Source organism: Amblyomma maculatum, chromosome 3, assembly GCF_055883805.1.
Source record: "Amblyomma maculatum isolate TAMU_Amacu chromosome 3, ASM5588380v1, whole genome shotgun sequence".
NCBI classification, from domain to species: domain Eukaryota; kingdom Metazoa; phylum Arthropoda; class Arachnida; order Ixodida; family Ixodidae; genus Amblyomma; species Amblyomma maculatum.
In genome coordinates this window covers 134,595,413-134,610,211 of record NC_139346.1, presented here as the reverse complement: position 1 = coordinate 134,610,211, position 14,799 = coordinate 134,595,413, and the positions used below count along the sequence as shown (strand labels likewise).

Here is a 14,799-nt window from a genome sequence, read left to right as displayed (position 1 = left end):
ACTCAACACACGCGCGATGAAGCTGTAACCTGAAAATCACACAAAGCACGCATCATGTTTTACAGGACCACGTTTTTCTTTTGCAATACAAATTGGCCACCTCTGCGCTGTAAATTTTGTCATTATGACCAGAGTTTATGCATAGAAAATAGTGCGCTGAAAATACAGTTCAGAACTGACTGGCGTGGTGCGGTCGAAATAAATGACTTTCCGTTCTCGCAAGCATATCGGTTATTGACATGATGATCAAGGCTGACAACATACAGCACCAAATCATGCAAAAAAAAGTATCTTACCATACGGCTAGCGCAGATTCGCAGACCTCAGTTGCAACAATCCAAAATGAATGTTGCCACGTCAAGTACATCCCAGGGATCTGATGCTTTATACACCTGGTAAGAAAAAGTAGCCATCTTACAAGGAGACAAAGCAAGAAATAATCTCAGAGAGCTCAGTTATGAACAAACAACTTAAAATGCTGGTGGTACTCACAAATATCCTCTTTCAGGCATGGCCATTAAAACGAATCGGAACTTTCACAAGGCTTGGTTTTTCGGTTCTGTCCAAAGCTGCGGGAGCTCGAGCAGCTCGAGCGGGTGGGGATTGTGTGGCCGACCAGACTCCTCTGAATCAGCCGCTTGTGTCGAGTTTCGAGGCATGGTTGGAAGGGGGCAGAAGGATAGTTGTGTTTTCTCTCTCTCTCTCTCTCTCTCTCTTTTGCTTGAGATCTGTCGAAAGAGTAGGCATAAAGCTCGAAAGGGGGTGAGAGAAATGAAAGAGGTCCCGCAGGACCTCATGAGCCCAGAGGCTGCCGGCCAGGAATGTTGGCGGGAAGGAAGGGAAGAGTGAGGGGGAATAGAGTAGGGGGCATTGTGAGCAACGCCTGCCTAGCCGGGAGGAAAGAGAGGGCAGTGAAGGTCGCTGCCCTTCCGCGATGACTCCTTCACGGGGAGAAAAGGCTACAAGACGGGAAGTTGAAAGCGGTTTGGAGAATTGCTTTAGTCAAGGCCCTCGGGCGGAAAGGCGACGAAAGGACGAGAGAATAGAAACCATATGTTCTTTGCGCCACGCTTGTGAGGAGAAATGCGCAGAGTTTTGCCCTTGGCTTCACTAAAACCACGAGTGCGTTCGGAGCTCTTTGGTCGCCTCGACTGTTGGCTAGGTAACATTTTCAGTGGAATGATAATTTCGCTATATTTGTTTTGTTAATGCGAAATACGTTTTACCTCAGTGTTTCAAAGAATAATCACATACGTAAAACAATCTTCAGTTTTCATGGAATTGTCCTCGGTTCGAACAAATGGACGTATTTTTTTATTAAAGATGACGCACAGGTCGCTGTTCATGACGGAGTGCTCTTGAAACGTCATCACGCGCAACTGAGCGATGCAACAGCCCGTATACTTGCTGTATTCCTATTAAGGAAAAGAAAAGCAAAAAAGACCATAACTACGGGTACTTCAAGGTCAAAATTTCCATGTTATTCTTTTTCATTTTTTTTTCAAATCAGGTGGACATTTAGAGCAAGAAAAAATCCGCGTAGAACTAAGCGTGGGCATATAAAGCAGCAAGAAATACAAAATACTCGACGAGCTAAGATCTGAAGAACTAAATTGGCAGTAAGAAAAAATAGAAAGAAAGCAAGGGTCAACATTGAACCTATATCTACGAACTTGGGACAAAGTAGTCCTCAGAAAGCAGCGCGGTATAATCATCTTTCAGCCCGCGGAAGCAGCGCTTGTGAAAGCGGCAGAATATTTCAGAGAGGAAACCTAATTCTCAATCATGTATTAAATTCTTCGAGAGTGGTGTTCTCTAAAAATGCCCCAAAACTGCTAAAGTAACGCACTCGCATTACTTTTAATATATATGAATTGCTATTAGCTGCCTGGTTGACGCGATGGGATAGAATTATTTAGTTCTCTGAAGGGAAACGCCTTCGGTGCGGTGATTATATGGTTGGATAATAAGGCAATGAATGCTTGAAGAATAGTTTCTGAATAATGCTTAGGAGAGCGCTGTCAAACGCTGTGGTCAAATGCATCATTATGAGCTTTCGAACAAAAATAACTTCCGTAAAGAACATCGTTATTATGCAATTTCAATTTTGTTACCATATATGCTGGCGACACATGTGCGCGCATTCATTACACTGTAGGTAATTGTTTTAAATTTTTATTTTTTTTTTCTCGTTTGCCTTGCCCCATGCAGTGCTGTTGATTTTTTTATTATCTTTTACATGTACACAACTTTTTGGCAGTGTGCGATTTACGTCGCATTAGAATACGAACCATTCCAGGTCAGTTCAGATTTCTTTTCTTGTCAAGTGAATTAGCTAGACATAGCGTAGAATATATGCTGCTTGTATTTTTTCTTTGAGCTGAAATATTTTATGCGCTGCTGCACCGATGGTCAAAGTCGTCCAGTCTTTGTCTGTTGCTGAAGCCCACAGCAGAGCGCAAAACAGTACAGTACAAATTTGTGTTTAGTAGACATTAGAACTCGAAGACCCTGAAAGCAGCCCAACATATCTGTCTAAAGAACAGCTAGTACTGAGGAGTGGTATAGTCGGTGCTGATGCTGAATGCTGGAAACAGATAGGTAATGGCGAATCATGCAGTGCGTGTTTGATTGGCTAGCGCGATCGATCTCTCCCACCTCTGCTATAGCTTGAACATGTTGGGTTTCTTTCCATCACGTAAAAAAAAAAAGTGGAAATAATGATGCTACGTGTGCGTGTTCCCAATCATGGAGAAACGTTTACAGGATGTGGATTCACCGGATATATTCGATCGTTTCTGCGTTTACTATCCAAACGTAACCCCTGGTGTTTGTTCAAGCGACACACACGTTCTGTTGCGTTCTTTGCATTTGAGTACCTTGCGTTTCTTGACTGCGCAGGAGTTTTTTCGCGGACACGCATCTATTAAACTTTTGCTTGTCAGATCAGATGTGTGCTTGAGCGTGCGCGTATGCTTGTGCAATCGTATGCGTATAAATAGGCCCATTGAACGAAATCCCGTGCGCGAGAGTTGTGCGCGAGATGTGTTCGGGATCTGTGCATGATATATCTGTGCATTGGATCTTGTCTACCGTGAGGATAGCAACGAGAATGACGCTGCAATTAGTGATAATGACAATGATGACAGTATCAATGGTAATGATGCTGCGTTTTTGATAACGATAATGATACGTGATGCACCGTATGCAGTAGTATTATTCTCGCCTTCGCTAATTTCTGCAGTGTAGATTCCACGTGCTGTCAGAATTTTTTCAACACTTGGCTAACGTTTGGAACACTATCTGTGTTAGCTACGTCCACGCGTGATCGACATCCGGGCCTCTAGTCTGCAGGAATTGTCTCGAAGATGTTATATGCAGAAATTTACATAACAATTAATCGTGCCTAAAGTCGTAAATAACAGAGTTCTCATCCAAAATTGTCAAGTATAATCGCAGATCATCCACAACAATTAGCGTATCACGAAAAATGTATTCAGAAAAATATATTCTACATTTTCCATGATGGGCACTTCTGTGCATTTTGTCTGGTCAGCTCAGTCAAACAATTTTAGGACAATCTATACATTAATCCCAATAACGTTATATATATGGTGGCCCAAATTACGTATGGCGTATAAATATCTTCTACAGTTGAACGTAAACTGACGTCCGGGCCAGCGAAAAATTTAGTTGGGACGAAATTAGCCAAAAAAACTGTTATATTGGGATACAAGCATTAGAAATGTCTGTGTCGGTCAGAGCTGCTTCTGCTGTTTTTTTAGCGCCGCCGCAGCCTGAAATGTGCAAAGGTGGCCAGCCATCAAAACTCGTTAGACAATATCGACCACTAGAAACCATGATATATACAATGTTGGGATGCCATCAAAGCTGATGGGACAATATTGACCAATTTATGTCAAGATATATGCAATGTTGACAAGCCATCCATATTGGCAGAACATTATTGCCCAACCTATGCCATTAGGGTGCAATGCTGGCTAGCCATCACAGTCCATCGAACAATATTGAACAATATAATGAATATGTATACATTGTTGGCAGGCCGCCATGACAGGCGGGTCACTATTGACCAATATATGCCATGATTTATTTATTGCTGACAAGACAACCATAATGGCCGGACATTATTAACCTATTTATGCCATTATATGTGCAATGCTGGCCAGCCGTCAGACCTCATTAGGCAATATTGACCGCTATAATCCAAGATATATACAATGTTAGGATGCCACTAAAGCTGGTGGGGCAATATTGACCAATGTATGCCAAGATATATTCAATGTTGACGAGGCAACCATAATGGCCGGACAATATTAGCCAAGCTGTGCCATGACATGTGCAATGCTGGCCAGCCATCAAGGCTCATTAGACAATATCGACCACTAGAAACCAAGATATTACAATGTTAGGAAGCCGCCAAAGTTGGTTGGACATTATCGACCACTGTATGCCTAGATAAATTCAATATTGAGAAGCCGTTGTTATTGACCGGACAATATTTACCAGGTTATACCATGGTGTGGAAGATATCGGCAAACCATTGCAGCTGGTTGGCCAATAATGACCAGGCTGCCTCATTGTGTATACAATAATGGCAAACTGTTCAATATGAATGGGCATTATTGACCGCTGTTAGCCGGTTGAATGCCAATAACGGATATGGGTGAAGTTCACTGGGCCAATAATGATTATGGTATAGCGTGGCTGCACATTATTGGTAGCTCAATGGCACCATTGGGCCAATTGTGGGCCAGTAATCCCCAGTCAATCCCCATTATTGGGCCGATGAAATGTGCTGCCTGGGCGGCTACGACGTCTGGTCTCCTGCCTAAACGGTTATTGCTTCCGCGCAGACGCGCGCACTTTACGCCGTCTGCCTCGCTCCGTCCCCGTGGTATACGTCTGCTTCGCCTTTTGCGGGCCGGTTGTTTCTTCGTTTCCGTTCTTGTCAATTCTTTGCTTTTCTTCCTGAGGCGGCGTCTTGCACTCACACGTGACAAGTACCCCCACACTTAAGAGTTTTCCCGCACGGAAAACTACTCACTGGCGTAATAAACACACACACGCACAGGGAAACGTCACAACAAACGGCACTGTTCACATAGTACAAACCATCAATAGCAAAGCTCGAACACACGTGTATACTTCTTTTCTGCTGCTATATGGACATGCTCCACACGCTGACAAATATAGCCTTAGTTCAGCCTACTTAGGAAGTCCGCTCCTACGTTTTCTCTCCCTTTTATATACTCGATGTGGAAGTTGTACTCCTGGAGAGTCAGACTCCACCTCATCAGCCTTCCGTTTGATCATTTAGTTTTTGTCAAACACTGTAGGGGCTGGTGATCCGTCTGTACTTTGAAATGTGTTCCGTACAAGTACAAGTGAAACTTCTTTACTGCCCACACCAGTGCTAAACATTCCTTTTCTACCGTCGAGTAGTTCCGCACTGGCTAAGCTTCTTGCTCGCATACGCCACAGGGTGGAGGATGCCGTCTTCCTCCTGCATCAGTACTGCGCCCAGAGCTGTGTCTGATGCGTCTGTGCGCAAAACAAATTCCTTGTCTACATTAGCGGCTAGCAAGACCGGTGGTTGCGCCAAGCATTCTTTCAGTTGACTGAACGCTTCTTGGTGTCGGTCAGTCCAGTGCACCGCATTTGGCGCCCCTTTCTTTGTCATCTCTACGATTGGGAGAGCTTTGTCGGCGTACTGTGGGATGAATTCCCTGTAATATCCAGTTAATCCAAAAAACGACTGCACCTGTTTCTTGGTGTTTGGTCTTGTTGCCGCCTGTATTTTTTCCAGGATATCTGGCTTCGTCGCTATCCTGCCCACTCCTATCTTGAGCCCGAGAAAAGACACTGATTCAAACCCGACCTCGCACTTTGTGGGCTTCACCGTCAGGTTTGCCTCACGGAGTCTCTCGAACAGGGCTTCGAGCGCATTCAGGTGTTCTTGCCAAGTATCTGTGGCGACCAGAATGTCATCTATATAGTGGTGTACATCTGGAAGACCGCCCAAAACCTTTCTCATTAGCTTAGTGAACGTGGCTGCGGCAGTCATTAAGCCAAACGGCATGAATCGAAACTGGAACAGGCCGTTAGCGCATGAGAAAGCTGTTTTTTCTTTGGAACCTTCCTCCATAGGTATTTGCCAATAACCTTTCGCGAGGTCGAATTTCGAGAAAAATTTCTTCTGCGCGACGCTCGCAACCACCATATCGATTCTCGGAATCGGCTCGCTGTCAGGGATTAACACGCTATTGAGCCGCCTGAAGTCAACACAAAGTCGATTGGAGCCATCTGTCTTCTTGACGACTACGAGGGGTGAGTTATAGGCAGACTCCGTGCGTTCAATTATGCCAAGTTCCAGCATATCTTCTACTTCTATCTCCATAGATGCCCTTGCGCCAGAAAAAAATCAGTTCATCATCATCTACTTCTCTCTCGACTGTCTTGTGTGCAACCAGTGGCAAAGGATACTGCCTGACGTGTATGGGCTGCTCGGTGGTCAGTCGCAGCTTGCACTCAAGAAGCTTCGTCTTCCCGGGGAGGTCTGAGAAAATGGTGTCGTATCGCTCCAGCAGACACTTGCGCTATCTTTTCGGCGTCCAGAGTCGGGTTAAGCGCCGCGTCCCTTGGTCCCGATGTCTTTCTTGTGTTGAAAGTAGGCACTTCCCCCGCGTCCGGTTCATCATTGATGACCACGCAGGCGATTGTGTGGTCAAGGTCAGGGCGCCTCTCTTCATAACCTTTCAGCATATTTATGTGGAATACTTTTTTGTTTCCGTTCACGAGCAGCTCGTAGTCTACTTCATTCTTATTTGCTGTTACTGGAAATGGGCCCTTCCACTGCATTGTGAGCTTGTTCTTTTCACTTGGCAGCAGGATCAAGGCTTTGCCCCCTGGCTTGAGCTGTCGATTCACCGACTTTCGATCATAAAATTTCTTATACTTCTCCTTTGCGGCTTCCAGGTTGCAGTGTGCGATCTTGCAGGTTTGTTCCAACCTCTCTCTCAGCTCCAGTACGTAGGTAGAACTCTCGGAGAATGGTTAGTGGTCCTCTGACGGCTCTGCCGTATAGCATTTCAAACGGCGAGAACCCCAAACTTGACTGAGGGACCTCGCGATATGCAAATAGCAGTGCCGGGAGGTATCGATCCCAGTCGGCCGGTCTTTCTTGGCACATTTTCCTCATCATGTGCTTGATTGTCCCGTTGAAGCGCTCCATCAGGCCGTTGCACATCGGGTGATAGGGGTTGTCAGCAGTTGCTTCATTGACATGAGTCGGCTCACTTCTTTTATCAAGACCGATGTGAAACTGGATCCCCGGTCTGTAAGCATCTCTTTCGGCACACCATATCGCGAAAACATCTCGAGTAGCGCTTCGGCCACCTCGACTGTATCGATAGTTTTCAAGGCGATAGCATCCGGGTACCTAGTCGCCATGTCACGCAGGGTGATGACGTACCGATTTCCTCTTCTTGAGGAAGGTGTCATAGGCCCAATGATGTCGACTGCCACCCTCTGGAATGGCATTTCAATGGTCGGCATAGTTACAAGTGGTGCTTTCCCAACTCTTCCTTTCGGTATCGTTCTTTGGCATATGTCACAAGATCTGACATACCGCTTCACGTCACCCTGCAGGCCAGGCCAGTAGAATTCTTCGAATATCCTGTTCACTGTGTTCTTGGCACCTTGGTGTCCAGCCATAATCGAATCGTGACCCAGACACATGACGGATGGTCTCAATTCTTTTGGTGTCACTAGTTGTAGGGCTTCCCTTCCTGAGATGAAAGTACATTTTCGGTACAGCAGCCCATCTTGGATGAGAAACTGAAATGTCGTCCGGCCTTTCTTTCTTTTTAGAATTTCGCCAACCTTCTTGAAACAGTCCGCCAGTGACGCGTCGTTGCTTTGCTCCTGCGCTACCTTCTCGGGAGTCACCTTCAGTAGTACCGCCGCAGGAACCTTGAGTTTGGGCATTTTCCCTTGTGCTGCTTTTGCTGCTCTAGTCTGTACGGCCGACGACACTGTGGGTGTTTCGACTTTTCCTTCAGCCGGCTCTAGGTTTCCGCTGCTATCTCTTGAAATCACGTTGGAGGGAGTCTTCACAACGGTTTCGTCTTCATTTTTTTAATCCTGATCCGGGAAATGTTCCCCACTGAGGGTCCAGTCGGAATCGGGATCGTCAACTTTTCGTACGCCCGCGATGTTTCCTAGCACCAAGTCATATAGGGGTGCATCTAGGCATATCGCCAAGACCGGTCCCGAATAGTATGGTGCAGAAATGCAAATCATTGCCTCCGCGAATTTCACCTTAACTACAGGCATCAACTCGCTGACGGTTGCGTGCCTTGCCGTTTCACCTTCCGATCTCTCACCCTCTGCCGTCTTTTCGACTTCCTCTGCGGTCAAGTCAGTTTGTCGGGGATGTACGATACACACGGCTTTCTCTTGCGTCCGATATCTGCAGTCTTCTGTACGGTGGCGGTCCATCTCCGGTTTTAGCACGAACACAAGCTTGTTGACTTTAACGTTCAGACAAAATGACTAAAGAGAATCCTGACAGGCTCGCCATAAATTTGTCACTACATATCTAGAACGTGAGTCGAAAAACCAGCGAGGTGTACATCTCGAGAAACAACTTTTAGTATAACCATAAACTACGATAAAAACAAAAAGAAAGAGGTTACAGGGCACAAATCAGCATGCACACATCAGGCAACACCACACGCAGGTGGATTTAAGGATCGCGCCAATATGGTCCTAATTGGTCTTTAGAGTCCTTCACGAAAAAACGAATCGATGAGTATGCAAATGTTCAAATCGGTACTTAGCGGCGATTCAGATGAGGGGTGTCGCTCGAGTTGTCCTCGCTGGGGCCTCCGGAGCGTAGCCGAAGGGGCGTCTCGACGATCCGGATCGCAGGCGAGATGCGTCGGCCTAGGAGGGCAGCCTCGATGCGTCTTTCCCGCTCCAGGTCCAAAGCTCGTCTCCTCTCCCTGCCCCCGGGACAGCCGCACGGAGCAGGCGTCGTCGCATGCATACCGTTCTCCTCTCCCGCCGGGAGCATTGCGCCCATGTATCTTCCCGGCCGTGGGATCCGTGATTTGGCGTGACCTTGAGGTTCCCGAAACCACGCGGCTACGACGTCTGGTCTCCTGTCTAAACGATTATTGCTTCCGCGCAGACGCGCGCACTTTACGCCGTCTGCCTCGCTCCGTCCCCGTGGTATAAGTCTGCTTCGCCTTTTGCGGGCCGGTTGTTTCTTCGTTTACGTTCTTGTTAATTATTTGCTCTTCTTCCTGAGGCGGAGTCTTGCACTCACACATGACAGTCAGCAATTTCTAAGGCGAGAAATTTTTGCTGCTTTTTATTTTCCCAGCAAGTTGCTTCTACCCTTGGGGTTGCAAGCTTTGCTTACAACTCCTTTGTGGCATGTAAAGGATAAAAGCGTCACGTATAGCCCGCGATGTCAAGTAGCCGTACTTATGGCAGGATATATTTTTTTGTTAGGTCTGCGAACGTTATTTTAAAGCCAAAGACATCATTCGAAAAGCAAGCTATATTGACCAAGCCACCGGCCGCACAGTTACCACGTCACACTCGCGTTTGCAGCTTCGAACTGAGGCCGTACCGACGGTATTCCCCGATTGCCTATGCTACCTGTCCAGAGAAGGAACTATACGAGAGGACCCAGAGAGCAAGCGAATGCGCTAGACGCCGCTGCCCTTGAGGAAGTGCTCGCGGAGTCACTTATCATTGCCCACAATGAAGACGAAGCAGACAAGATTTGTAATCATAAAGCTTTGGCGAACTTTGTAATGATGAGGCACCTTGGATTAATTACTCCGTTGTTATAAAGACCAACCCAAGTCTGACAGTAAATGTCGTAAAAGCACCAGTGAAGCTGCTCGGGTCCAAAGTGCTAGGTCCGTCGGCGGTCGACAGCAAATGACGGCTGCTGGATTTGTTTGAGGGAGTCGATGATTTTGACAGTGCCGTGAGTTACAGTTCTGAAAGCTCAGACGCGGGCATCAGCGAGACTATCGCTTCTCTTCTGAGCGAAATATATGCACCATTCAACTACTGACCCGAGCAAGTGCAGCTAATGTCAACAAGAACAGAACGATGGCGCTACTCTGCACACTTCATGGTTTACTGCTGCACATTTATTGAAATATCGCCTCATACATTCAAATGCATACGATGTCACGGGAGCATCATCATGTCACACCTAAGGACTATTCGATCAATAGTTCATCACTCGAGTCACGGGGTGAACCCCCAATTAGAGCAGCAAGACGGCACATTCCTCCACTACATAGATATCCGAGTTTAATCGAGTGATTGGAGCCAAACACAACCTAAAACACCAAGAAAAAACTGCCAGTTTCATAGATGTAATAGTACAATGGTCAAAAGTTGTCAACGTCAAAACTTCTCTCAAGGGACTCCGACTAAGAGATCAATATCAATAACCCATCTACCCCTCTATATTTGACTCGAGGCTTTGCTTTTTGAGCGATTTCTTGGTCTGGTTGCAGGAATGGAAGGAAAGAAGGGCGGACGCCTGTAAGTTGTCTGATGAAAATTATGGCTCTTTCAGACAGACGACTTAAGCATTTGTTGAGATTACAAGATACTTCTTTGAGGAGCTCAAGATGTCATTTGTGTTCCTTGGAAAGTTCCAGACCGACTTTCTAGAAGACCGCTATGGACGTTACCGACGACTGGCTGGTTCGCAATATCATTTGCCTGTAAGGTAAATCTATGAATGTGAGAACACGTTGCGACTACAGAGCACACTTCCACAAATGAGCGCGATCTCTGCAACCGACAATCAGAAAAATGAAAATTGAGAAGAGCTTCAAATGCAAGCAGCCGTGCCAAGCAGACAATTCAACATTGTTGTGACCGGACAGGCACTGTCAAAACTGAAGGATGCAATTCCAGTCATTGCATATGCGGCTGCTTACTCGGTGCACATCGCTCTGAAGAGGTTGAAATGCGACAAATGCGAAGGAGATCTTGACAATTGACAAGACTGTAACAGTTTCAACTGACAATCGCATGTACAGTCTTGTCAAAGAAATTGATAGGGAAGGGCTGGTTTACTCATTATTGCCAGCTGTGAATACTGTGGCTCACAGTTACGTTGGGGTGGATGAGTTGTCGAAACAAGCAAAATTTCTAAATGTCCAAAACCAGCGCCAAGTCGCTATGGAACTCACACTCCAACTGTTCAGCGATGAGGAGCCTTCCGACTTCGACGTCCGTTAATACGGATACACGAGTGAGATAGTGGTGAAATGTGTGTTGTGGTGCAAGCACGGTGCAAGAATACTGAGGTGCTGACACTGCGCCCGCGGGAGCGTCCAGATAATGTTCGGCCGCGGGGGAGCGCGCCTTGCAGTTCGGCTGCAAGCCGACAGATGGCACGGATGCCAGCGGGCCCAGCTACGACGATTAGCACTAGGTGCCCACGGCAAAACTACAAATGAGGCGGTACAGAGAGATATGGGCTGGGCATCTTTCGAAGCACGGGAAGCTCAGAGTAAAATATTATATGAGGAACGCCTGAGGAAATTGGACAGTAACAGATCGGCAGCTAAAGTATTTAAATACCTGCACCTAAAAAGCGTTGACTCACAATGGAGGAAAAGAACTAGGAAACTAACTAGTAAGTATGCTAGTAACAAGGACGGAGAAATAAAGAGCATTAAGCAACAGGTGAAAAACACAGAATTTAAAAATTGGATAAATTCGATGGAAAAGAAACAGAGTGTGGAATTGTACCGAAAGTGAAAAATGCAGATCAGGAAGGAAGATTTCTTTGATAACTCGAGAGGCAGTGCCCTACTTTTTGAAGCTAGATCAAGGTGCCTTAGAACACGCAGCTACAAAAAGAAATTTAACAATGGAGATGACGCATGTGCTGTATGTGGAAACTCCAGTGAAACAATTGACCATATTATACTCGAATGTAATGGTATCCATCCGGAAGTTGGTGCAGGCGCAATCACTGTTCCTGAAGCTCCGGGCTTTAGAGATAACAGTGGCCGGGTGAATAAACCGGCGGTGGAAACTAGCAAAAAACGACTGGAAGATTGGTGGCTTAAAAGCAGAGAAGTGACATAATGTTAGTAATGTAGGAACAAAATCTAATAAATAGAATACTGGTTTAGTTAAACATTCTAAATCAATAATTAAGATATAGGGAGAAAAATGAGCATGATAGCTACTACTGCCACCTCGTTTCAAAGGGGACGCTCCTATATTCCATCCATTCCATCCCATCTATCCAGTTGAGCGGTGCTGGCACCTTGCGATTCCGGTGGCCAGGCTTGATTTTCGCTTTGCTGGCGTAGTTTGAATTCAAAACGCTAAGGAAATTCGTTGCTTGAAATTAAAATCAGCAGTGTGCCAGTCTTAAAACTTTGTTGGAAATTATCTTTGTAAAGCAGTTAATGATATGAACACGGTCGAGCACCACTTGAATCCCATTCAAGTTTCTCTTCCGCGCTCAATTCTTGTTTCCAACAATTTAATCATACATTTATGCATAATAAATATAAATGGGGGTCCTCGTGTTTCCTTCCTTCCGCTCAAAATGGTAGAAAATTATTGCACAGGAAATTTTTTGCTTCACGCTTGTCGTTGCTTCTTCAATCTGTATGAAGACCGTTCAAACATCGTTTCGTTGAGTGGGACAATATTCAAGGCGCAGCGCACTAGTATAGAGCGGCTTTTTACGACTAAAGTTGTGAAGAGGCTGCGTATTAGGTAAAAACTTTCTCACGCGGGATATGTGTCACAGAGATGAAAGGGCGTGTCGGATGGACCCAACAACATGGACCCAACACGAAAACTTGAGAAAACGGCATTTTTATTCCGATGCAAATTATCATAGAACGGGCATAATTTTCAATAAGTTCGTTTCTACTGGAGGCTAAATGTATTTTGAAGGACTCAAGTGTGCAGGGCTCAGCGTTCAGCCAAGAACGCCTTCTTGATGAAAAAAAAAAATGCCGAAGCGGTGGCGTTGCGGTAGAGCATCCGCCTCGCATTCGGGAGGTACCAGGTGCGATCCACCGGTTTTTCAATGGGTACAAGCTTTGCCCTGGGCTGGTGCTAGGCTCTTAGGTGTGAAATGTTTGGGAAAGGGGTCATAGGCCCAAATAGTTGCGCCGTTGTGACAGAGATCCGTTCCGCCATCGGACAACAATAAGTCCGCCTTGCGCGGCAAACGCCCTTTATGTGGCCCTTTTTTATTCTTGAACCAACATTTTTTAATCCTGGCCCCTTTTCCCAAGCATTTAATCCCAGAACAGCCGACAACCAGGCCGGGGGAAATCTTGTACCCATTGGAAACCGGTGGATACCCGGCGGCACCGGGGATCGAATCCGGTACCTCCCGAATGCGAGGCGAGTGCTCTTTTTTTTTCTTTCATTATGAACTTACGCCAACTCGCCCAATTTTCGGCACTACTTAAGTACGTTTTCAAAACGAACAATGGAGTGAAAAAATACTAGGGAAGCACCACTTCACAAGATTAAACTGTCATGTACTCCCACAATTAAAAGAGACGAAATGAAAACTTAAAGAACTTTATTACACATCATAAGCCCAGTGCAAACAAAAAATGCAGTCACTGGGCGAAATATTCAAAATACACACAGTGTCACTGCGCGATAGCAGCAGTTTATCTAATGTACCCAAGAAAAGTCGCAAGAACTGTGGCACATAGCATATAAATAAAAATTGCGGCTAAGAGGAACAAAGCTTAGCCATTTTATTTTTTTCTTGAGCCTCCTTTTTTATGGTCATGTTAACATGCCTGCAATGCTGCCTCATCCGCATGCTAACATAACAGTGAAGCAACTGAGCCACTGTTTCTTACTTGTGCTCATCACATGGAAATGTAATGGTGTAGGTGTCAAGAACACCATCAATTTTGTCCCAGTACATGGTCTGGGTGTCTGCATATGCTGCAAAAAAAACGTTCAGTTTGCTTCAGTAAATTATAAAAGTGCATATTTGGAAGCGTAAGGCCTCCTCTGTTCTTTGCATTTGTCAGTGCTGCCTCAGGAGTAATGCTCGTTTCTGAACTGAACGCTGATTTGCATGTCGGACAGTTGGTGATCTTTTTCATTTTTCTGCTTATGAATCCTGCTAAATAAAAGACAATGCAGTCTTCAACTTCAGTTTCTGCTGCCCATTTCGTTTGCCTGATGATGTCATCACATTCCCAGTCGTCTACGAAGATAAGGCTCTGTAGTTTCTGCTTCACATCATTTACAATGTCGGCTGATGACACTTTGGCATTGTTTGCGCTTATCAGAGCCCTGAAATCGGATACATCTAGTAGTGGCTTTTCTCCTTCAACTACTCTGGAATTGCCAAATTTAGGAGGCTTTAGAAGGGTGTAAATAGACAATGTCTGATACAGCTGCAAAAAAGTAGGCATTGAGGGATGGTCATTTTGTCTTCCAGCCAGTCTTATCTTTCCAAAGAAGCGTTCAATTGGATCTTGGTTCATCTTGCTTGTTAAAACATATTTAAAATTCAAATCCTGCAAGAGAACATTGCAAAGGTCTCTTGTGGATTTTAGTGTTACCCGAAGGCCCTCGGATGTACTCTTAGTGAGAAACATGTCTTTTGTTATCAAGCCACACTTAAGTTCCTTTTCCCAGCTGTCAAGCCATTGAATGCCGCGGCTGATAATTCCAAGGTCTGAATTCTGCCTTGTAATGCCTTCAGCCGGAAAA

General features: G+C 45.6%; 1 pseudogene; it reads left to right on the top strand.

The window, feature by feature from the left end:
* Positions 1 to 7,471: 7,471 nt before the first annotated feature.
* Positions 7,472 to 11,316, top strand: LOC146196111 (uncharacterized; annotated as a pseudogene).
* Positions 11,317 to 14,799: the final 3,483 nt, after the last annotated feature.